The sequence below is a fragment of the Mangifera indica genome, chromosome 9 (assembly GCF_011075055.1).
Source record: "Mangifera indica cultivar Alphonso chromosome 9, CATAS_Mindica_2.1, whole genome shotgun sequence".
Lineage (NCBI taxonomy): Eukaryota > Viridiplantae > Streptophyta > Magnoliopsida > Sapindales > Anacardiaceae > Mangifera > Mangifera indica.
Genome location: NC_058145.1, coordinates 11,877,437 through 11,887,361, shown reverse-complemented (window position 1 = coordinate 11,887,361; position 9,925 = coordinate 11,877,437).

The window sequence follows — 9,925 nt, the reverse complement described above, 5'->3', positions numbered from 1 at the left end:
GGAAGGGTGATTTTCTTTGAATTTAAACAGTGAAACCGTAGAAAATTACCATAGGAATTCTTTGTTTATATACAGGGGCAGTTTCATCATTTCACAAAAGTTGAGCATTTTTGTTTAAACTTTATTGTTTTGGATAATTTCGCTTAAACTCCCTTAATTTTGACCATTTATTATAATTTCTCATATATATATATATATATATATATATATATGTAAATTATGTAAAATATATATATATACATCAAAAACTTTTTTGAATTTTCTCTTTAACAACATTTTCAATTTTATTTGTTTTACATGATTTTTGGAATATGCACTGATAGTATCATCAAAATATTTTTTAACTAATTTAAATAATAAAAAAAGAGAGATTTTAAATATATAAGAACATAGGCTCAAATGTATTCCAACGACATTTGAAGATCCCAATGTAGTTGTAGCTCCGGTCTTCGAGCACTCTTATTATTTTCTCCCACAATATTTTGATAGGATAAAGAACTTGACTTCCTACCAAATTTAACAGAGAACCAAGTTGAAAATTCTGATTAAATTTGCCGGTGGAGATACGAAACTTCAAATGAATTTTCTAATTACTTCTTGACTTTAGTCAACAAACTTTGTTTTACATTAGAGTCGGTCAACAAAAAGACCAGACTCTTAGTCTAAGAAGAAGACGGGAATTGAATAGTTTAGTCTTTTATTAACAATTTATATATATTATATAATTTATTGGTTTAATAAAAATATTATAATAATTTTTTTTTTCAAAATATTCCCAGGAGATTCTCTCTCTTTTTTGGGATATTAACTTTTTTTAACGTCTTTTTAAATTGTATAATATATATATATATTAAAATTTTTGTCATAAAATGAGTTTATCTATATAATTATATCACATTTTTTACTGTTTATATATTTTTACTATTTTGTTTGTTTGAATATTTAAATTATTTTTATCTTCAATTTTATAAATATAAGAGTCGGAGGATGAATGTAAAATATATATATATTTATAATCTTATATAAAATATAATTTATTATAATTTTATATTATTATATTATTTAATATTATTATAAGATAGTTGAAGGATTAATAATTAAATTGAAAATGAGTTGACAAAAATTTAGAAACAGCGAATAACCGGTTGACGGGAATGCCAAGCGTTGGCGTACACGCCAACTTGGTTGTCACGGCATTTCTTTACTCCTTTTTGGCCCAAAAACCTGGATGATTTTGGTCGTGCTCTACGTGTGAACTTGTAATTAACAATCATAGGCTCATTGGGTACACATTAATTAATTAATTAATTAATTATATATTTATTTGTAATATTGTTCATTTTATTTAACTTGCATCAATGTATTTGTATATGTTAAAAAGGTGGAAGTAGGATCCTGATCTCTTTGTTAATAAAGCCAAGTGTTCCAGCGCTTCTGATTTCTCCAATTTAAAAATCACAACACTTTTGGGGGCGGGGGATGTAAAGGATGTCTTGTTCATTGCCGGTGAAGAAAATTCAATCAGCAATGCTGAGCAGCAGTTAGGGCTGGACTCGGATGAGTTTGAAACGAGCCAGCTTTAGTCAAGCTCAGTTGAGCTTAACCTCGAGCTCGAGTTATTCGTCAAATTTTCTAATTAAAAATTTTGATATAAAACGACATCGTTTTGATCAATATGTATTAAAACGACGTCGTTTTAATAACGAAAAATGAGTTGAGTCGAGTTCAAGCTTGACTTTCACGAGCTCAAGTTCAACTATATATGAATCGAGCCGAACTCAAGCTCAAGCGAGCTCAAGCTTGGCTCAACTCGAATCCAACCCTAGCAACAGTACAAACAGTATTCTATAAATTCAATCCAAGAAGTATTAAAAGTAGTGGTAGAGATGACTTCTGGTTACCATAATCGAAAGTAAGGGTAATTTAAGTATTCTAATAAATAAAATGATAAAAATATTTAAATAATAAAAAATGTGATATAATTGTATAGGTGAATTCGCTTTATAATACAAATTTCAATATCCCATAAGAAAATCTTTCATGTGAGGAGTCAAAATAGGTCAAAGGACTATTTCTCATCAAAATTTTAATACAAATATATATATATATGTATGATATTTGAAAAACTTAAATACTCATTTATGGGTTAACTTCTGATAAATTTTTCTATTACAGGCAAAAACAAAATTGTCATTTTATTATTAAACCCTAAAACTTATCAAATTTATATCATTTTTCTCCCTTATTTTAAAAAACTAATAATTTTTCCTACATAAAACTTTGAAAAATCACATTTTCCACCATAGGGATTCTCTTTTCTTCTTCTCCATCTCTGGCGATCGAAATCTAGTCTTACCTCTTTGTCTCTTGTCGTCGATGCTCCATAAACAATGATGAAGATGTCTTCGTTGCCTTTTACAGAGCATCGACAACAGGAGACAGAGAGGCATGACTGAATTCTGATCGTTGGAGATGGAGAAGAAGGAAAGAGAAACCTTAGGAGAAAAATATGATTTTTCAAAGTTTAACTTATAAAAAATTGTTAGTTTTTTAACTAAGGAAGAAAAATGATATAAATTTAATTGAGTTTAAGATTTAGCGGTAAAATGATGATTTTGTTTTTACCTCTAACAAAAAAATTTAACAATAATTAGTTCATAAATAGATATTTTAAGTTTTTTAAATCTTATAAATATATATTTAATTTTATATTAAAATTTGAGTGAAAAATAATCCTTCGACCGTCAAAATAATAAAATTATTGATCAATGTTTGGTACAAAATTAATCAATGCTTGCACCAAATTAAATCCAATCTATTATTAGAAGTCACACGAGGAGGTGTTATTTAAGCCCCCACCAAATTTCTTTCTAAACCTTTCTAATAATTTAAGAGCTAATTGACTATTGTCCACCCAATGTTTGATGAAACAACAAATTCTTATCTTTTAAGTGTCAAAAAGTTAAATTTTCATTCATCATTCATTTCGGTTAGTAAATCATATTTGGTTTTTCTGAAAATAATTGTATCACCATTTTTATTTAAATTCCCAAACTGCCATTAAAGTTTAGTATAAATGTTAAGTTACCAATCTTACAAGTTTAAAATTTTATCACTTAGACTCTTAAAAATATTAAAACTCTAATTAATTTTAAACTTTTGTGTTTTATTCAATTTTTTGTAGGTATAACTGTTATTTTTAAAACTATTTGAGACATATTAAAAGCTAAAAATTTCAAAAAAAACCCAAAAAATAAAACCCCCCGAAAATTTTTAATGCCCTTAACATTTTTAAAAATTAACAATTTACCTCAAACTTTTGAGAAGGAAATGTAGAAAAAATAAAGGAAAAATAAAAATAAAAATAATAATCAGGTAAAAATAAAATAGAAAGAGCAATAACGAAAAATAAAATAGAAAAATCTATTTAAAATGATCTTCATATCTGTTTACTCAGCAAAATTCACTACAGGAATGGATGACGAGTGATAATATGACTTTTTCAAACTTATAATGTAAGAATTTTTCATTTCAACAAATCTTGGGTGGGAAGTAGTCTTTTGGGTAGGAAATAGTATAATGCTACATGCATTTGTACAAATATACGAATGATCCAAATTAATATTAATTTTTTAGCTCGAAACCAATGAGAACGAGCCAAATTAGGAATACCGTAAGTAAGAAATAGCACTGGAAGAAATGCATCATCCATAATAAGATGCTACAAATCATGAATAGTGAGGATGTCAAGAAATTGCCATTTCCATTTGCGATACATATCGCACACTATAATGTGTTGTGGCAGTGGTGGACGTGAGTGGAATACATGGCCAATGTAGGAGTCGTGGGAGAAGAAACTAGTGGCAACACTACTTTGGTGGACAAAATAGGTGAGATAGTGTCAAAAACAGTGTTAGTCAAACAAGTCAATGATGAAACAACCATAGAAAGGAGGATTGTGATGACAAAGAGTAGTTGGTGAAAAAAGAATCGAAAGAGAAAGGGCCCTTTTGTGCGTTCATGGTTACAAAAGAGAGGGGATAACGTCGAAAAGTGAATGTTGCTATATTATAGGGTGAAACTGCAAGAGGAAACTCTAGTTTTAGGGTGAAAAAATTAGTATTTACAACTAAGAAGTACAAGAGGATAGTTGCCTCTTTAATACCATAAAGAATATTGAATAAATTGTGTATTTCATTCGTAGAGAGATGTATAATTTGTACAATTATAGTATAATCAAATAAGAAATCTTGGATATTATTTAAAATAACCACTCTTTTTTTTTAAATACATATCACTTTTTTCTATGATATAAATATAACTATTTTTTAGTTTGATTTTATCATTAAAAAGAGAAGATTTTGAGATTTATGATCGATCAGTCAGACAAGTGTGCTATTTTATATCTTCGATAGATGAGTTTATGTCTTAGCTAAGTAAATAGAAACCATAAAATATTTTGAATATTTTATATTTTAGGCTCTATATATATAATTTAAAAAAAAAATTAATTTAAAAAAAATGATTAAATATCTATGCAAGAGAAAAAATGAGGCTATTTTAATTAATATCCAAATAAATGCTCTTACAAAAAGTGAACAAAGATAGAGGATTACAATTAAATAAGGAAATACGTATAATCAAGACGGGAAATTGTAAGTACACATCAACATATGTTCATATAACAATAATTACATGGACTATTAAATATAACAATAAAATTATGTACAAATTTTTGTGTATAAAAAATAATATATTATTATATAATTGAATATAATTTTATTTTTAATTTAAAATTATCTAATTATATAATAATATCTCATTATTTATATATATAATATTACTGTATATATAATCCTCCGTGTAAACAAATCCCAAAGTACTAGGACCTAATTTAGTTTAACCTTTGACACTTGAAAGGATATACATAGTGACTTAGCAAATTGGTCATAAAAACTTAAATATTTATTTATAAGTTATTCAAATTAATAAAATATATTAATTTTAAAAATAAAATTATTATTTAATTAATAAAATAAAAAATTTAATTTAATTTAAAAATTAATAATTTTTTTCATACATAAATTAAAAAATTTTATTTTTCCATTGAGCTTATTATCTCTCGTTTTCTCTGCCTCCGGCACTCTCTGCCAAATAAGCTTTGTATCAGTAATTTTTTCCTTTTTGGGTTAAGTGTAAATGCCATTTTCTTACAGAAAGTTCAAGCCTTTGAATTGATCGTTGTGATTTGAAGAGGGATAAGTTGGGTGTACTATAAATATGAAACAAACCAGTACTTCCCGGAGAAAACTTTATGGGCTATCGATCAATGAACCATTGGGGAATTTTATTTGAGTTAAATTCTTATTTTTATAAGATTAAATTAATTATATAAGTGGGATAAATTTTAAACTTAATGATTGATATCATAAGTATTAAAATAAGTAAATAAAAAATTGGATCATAATATATCGTCAAAAAAAATTTAAATTTAATATTTGAAACTTTGATAAAGCATAAAAAAATTAATCTTTTTCAATGGCCAAATGACTACTTCCCACCTAAGTTTTAATTTGTTAGAATACATTCACAAATTTTGTATTAGGATTAAGAGATAAAATCATTATTTTATCAATAATATTAAATTAATTAAAATTATATATCATTTTTTTCTTTTTGATTTGAAAAACTAATAATTTTCTCTCTTATATTAAATTTTAAAAAAATTATTTTTCTCCCTTAGGATATCTAACTTGAAATCTGATCAATTTCTTTGATGAACGATGACCCAACAAGACAAATTCATCTAGCAATATGTTGTGTCGATTGCAGGTGGCTGGATGGAGAGTGAAAAAAAAACTTAGAGATTTTGGAGGTGAAAATATCACTTTTTAAAGTTCAAATATGAGATAAAATGTTAATTTTTAAAATCTGAAAAAAAATATATTTTTTAATATTATAATTAAATGATAAATTTTCTTTCATATTTATTAATAAATTTAAATGTAATTAAAAAATATATAAATTTTTAAATTTTTATTTATTTTAAATATATTTTTTATCTATTATATATATATATTTTTTAAAATTAAATTAAAATTACGATGGAAAATACTCCAATTTTCAAATTAAACTAAAGCTTTGGTGGAAAATACTCCGATTAACCTTCATCAAAACAAGAAATCCCTCATAAAATGTGAAAAGGGGCATGAAAAGTCAATGTCGTCATTGACATATGAAATGATGAGGTGAGCAGTGTGTAGATAAGATCACATGCAATGTAATCAGACTGAACCCAAATTTGCAGATGAAAACGCAACATGAGCACTGCAACGTCACCTATATAATATTATTTCTATATTTCTGACACTAATCTTTTCATTAATATTTAAGAATAGAATCTGAAACAGTCTGAATTCGAAGAGCTGACTGACTTATGCAATATGATTAATCTTATTTTATAATGATGGATAAATTCAAATAGGGTTATTCGTTAAAAAAATAATATTAATAAGGTTAAATAATTATTTTTTATTTAAATTTTAAGGTATTTTTAAAATTATATTTAAAAAATTTAAAATCTAATTTATGAAACAATTTTGTTAAAATATTTTATTAAAAATACAAATAAAATTATTAATAATATTAAAAAAATAAAAAAAATTTCAAAAAATAATAAAGGGGTGCAAATAAAAAGAATGAATTCAAATTTCTCTTAGTTTAGTTTAGTAATTATAGAATTAGAATTTTTCTTATTTCATATAATTAATTTTATTTCAAAAATATAATCTAACTCAAACATAATCACTTATAATAATAATAATAATAATAATAACAACCTAATAACCCAGATCCTTCCTTTCTATGCTATTAAATCGTTGCTATTTTTTTAATTGTTGGCATACAATTGCACAAATTTGTGTAATATTATTCAGTCATTTTGATCAGATTTTAAATTATTTTTGTATTAAAAAACCATTGTAGAAAGAAAGAGGATATCAATGATAGGGTTAATATCGTATCAGAGTGAATTGCTAAAAACAACAATCACTTAAAAGATAAAATATATTTTTAAAGTATAAATATAATATTTTGATTTTTAAGAGATAATTATTAATCTTAAAATTTAAAAATCTTATATGGTAAAAATAAAAAATATTTTTTAAAACTAAATATAAAGAAAATTTTTAGTTTTTAAAATTAAAATATGAGATAAAATTTTTTAAAATAAAATATGTTATTATTTTTAATATTAAAATAAAATTTAATAAATAAATAAATATTTAAACTGAAAATAAAATTTAATGAGTAAGTAAATATTAAAAATTTTAAAATTTAATGAGTAAAAAATTTGAGAAAGGATCTAAAACCTGCGTGGGAATAAGTGTTCTGGCCTTGTTTAACTCAACTGCGTGGGAAACCTGACCAACTTGCTGACAATTAGCCTGGAATTTCATGAAATCAGCGCCCGATTCTGATTCTTCCGAAGATTATACGCAAGAAAATTAAGAGGAATTAACGTGAACATTAATAAGGCCGTACAGGTAGGGAGGGAGACAAGTCAAAGAGGAGGCCTCCTCTTTCTCCTCTCCTTATTGCAGAGACGGGGACCAAGAGTGGCAAAGCTGGAATGGTTACAAAACAATGCAACTTCAGGGGTTGGGATTACTGTGCCTCGAAAATTGAAGCATGTGCGTCCAAGTGGGTGATTGTGTTCAATCATAAATAATGTTGAATAAAAGCAAGGGAATCAGATTAACATTTGATGGTTTCCCACATGAAATAGTGTGTTCATCATTTTATTCATATGAATGTATAAATACCTAAACAATATTTCTTCATTGGATCTTAGAACTTTATTTTATGAGACAATGGAATTCTTTTTCAAACCATCATTGTGTTTGTTATATGATGAATTTTTGTAATATGATAAAATTTCTAGTAGATCAAATTCTTTGTATAACACTTATGGAAGCAATAAGTTAGGAGAAGGCCAATGGGTTTATTCCCACCTAAGATTCGTCAGCATGCTAAAATCAGTATTAATTAATTATTAAAAACTTAAATATTTATTTTATAAGTGACTAAAATTACTAGAAATAATTAATATTATCTATTTCTCATAAATTTAGAACACTAACAATTTTTTCCATGATTATATTTTAAAATGTTATATTTCCCTTTTAGGGTTCTTTATTTTCTCTCTTTATTTTTTGACGTAATCAACTTCTCTCTCCCTCTTTTTTTCAATGTTGTCTTTGAATAAAGAACGTCGTCATCACTTGATGAAGACATTGTTTTCGTCTCTGGAAGAAGATGACATTAAAAAAGGGGATGGAGAGAGAAGTCGATTAGTGACAACGACAAGAAAATGAGAGAGAAAAGAAAAAAACTTTAAAGAGAAAAATATAATATTTCAAAGTTTAATCATTTAAAAAAATTTTAGTTTTTAAAATCTAAAGAGAAAATGGATAATGATTTATTATTTTTAATATATTACTAGCGAAATGATGATTTTACTCTTGAAACTTAAATGGTTCTATCTATTTAATAAACATAGGAAAGGAAAAAATGTTACAAGAATTATATAGGTATAATACGATAAATTGTGAAAAATATGTTTATAAAAAAATGGTCATAAAATTCAGATAAAAAATATAGAACGTGTGTATAAAGGTCTAATATGACATATTATCAATAATACATTTATAAAAATATGGTAATATCAAAAATAATTTTAACACTTTTCATAAATCTTTTAATTAATTAACCATTCATATATAAAATATCTCGTTGAATATTAAACTTAATATAATATAATATATAATCAAAATTCAATTATTATAAAAAATTATTGGAGATGTAGAGATTTAGATGACAAAAAATTAAGTTTTTTTTTTTTGTTTTATATAATTATGACATTATAATAATTAATTTAAAATGCAAATTCATAACAAATAGAAAACGTAAAAAGGTAAAAATATACGTTTAATATGAAAAACGTATAAAATATATATTTAATATGTTTTAAATTTAAAAATTCAAAACAACGTATTTAAAAAAGGAATAATTCACATTCTTGTTTAACTATTTTATTATTTTTAATAACATATAAATAAATATTTAAGCTTTTAATAATTAATAGATAACAATTGAGAAATAAAATCAACCTTGTGTGTAGAGCTACACTCGAACCAAGCCCGTTCGAGTTTAGTTCGAACGAGCTAAAAACAAATTAGCCCTATACGAGTTTGGTTGAACTCGAGCTTAAGCTACTTGCCAAATTTTCTAATTAAAAATTTTGATATAAAACAATATCGTTTTGATCAATATATATTAAAATTATGTCATTTTAACAACGAAAAATGAGCCGAACTAAATTTGAATCAAATTCAAGCTTGACTTTCACAAGCTCGATAAACTCTAACTCAAATTCAAACTCAATTATATATAAACCAAATCAAATTTGAATTCGATTTAGCTTAAATCCAACCCTACTAGGGTGGGTATAAGTCCTTTGGCCTTAAAAGAATAACAAACAGTAGTTTCGCATGCAGATACAATTATCAGGAATAGAAACGACAACGTTTTACTATTAATGAATATGTATCACACCCAATGGTGAAAAACTGTTCTGACGTCAAACTTTTGGTAGACACATGTGATTTGCTCGTTAATGAATGAATATGTTCCATACCTACCACCACGCGACCTTGGAGATTTTCGTTATCTCTTTACGCTTTTAAAGATGATAAGAGATGTGAAGCTTAGTGCCAACATCTATCATAAAGCTTCAAAAGCTTTAATAATTTTGAGTGAATTGCCTTATCATCATGCACGGTACATGCGGCTGCAAGCTGGCTTTCATAGCAAAATTTGGATTTTGGGTAGAATTATTGTACAGGTAGATAAAAAAGGGTTCCAC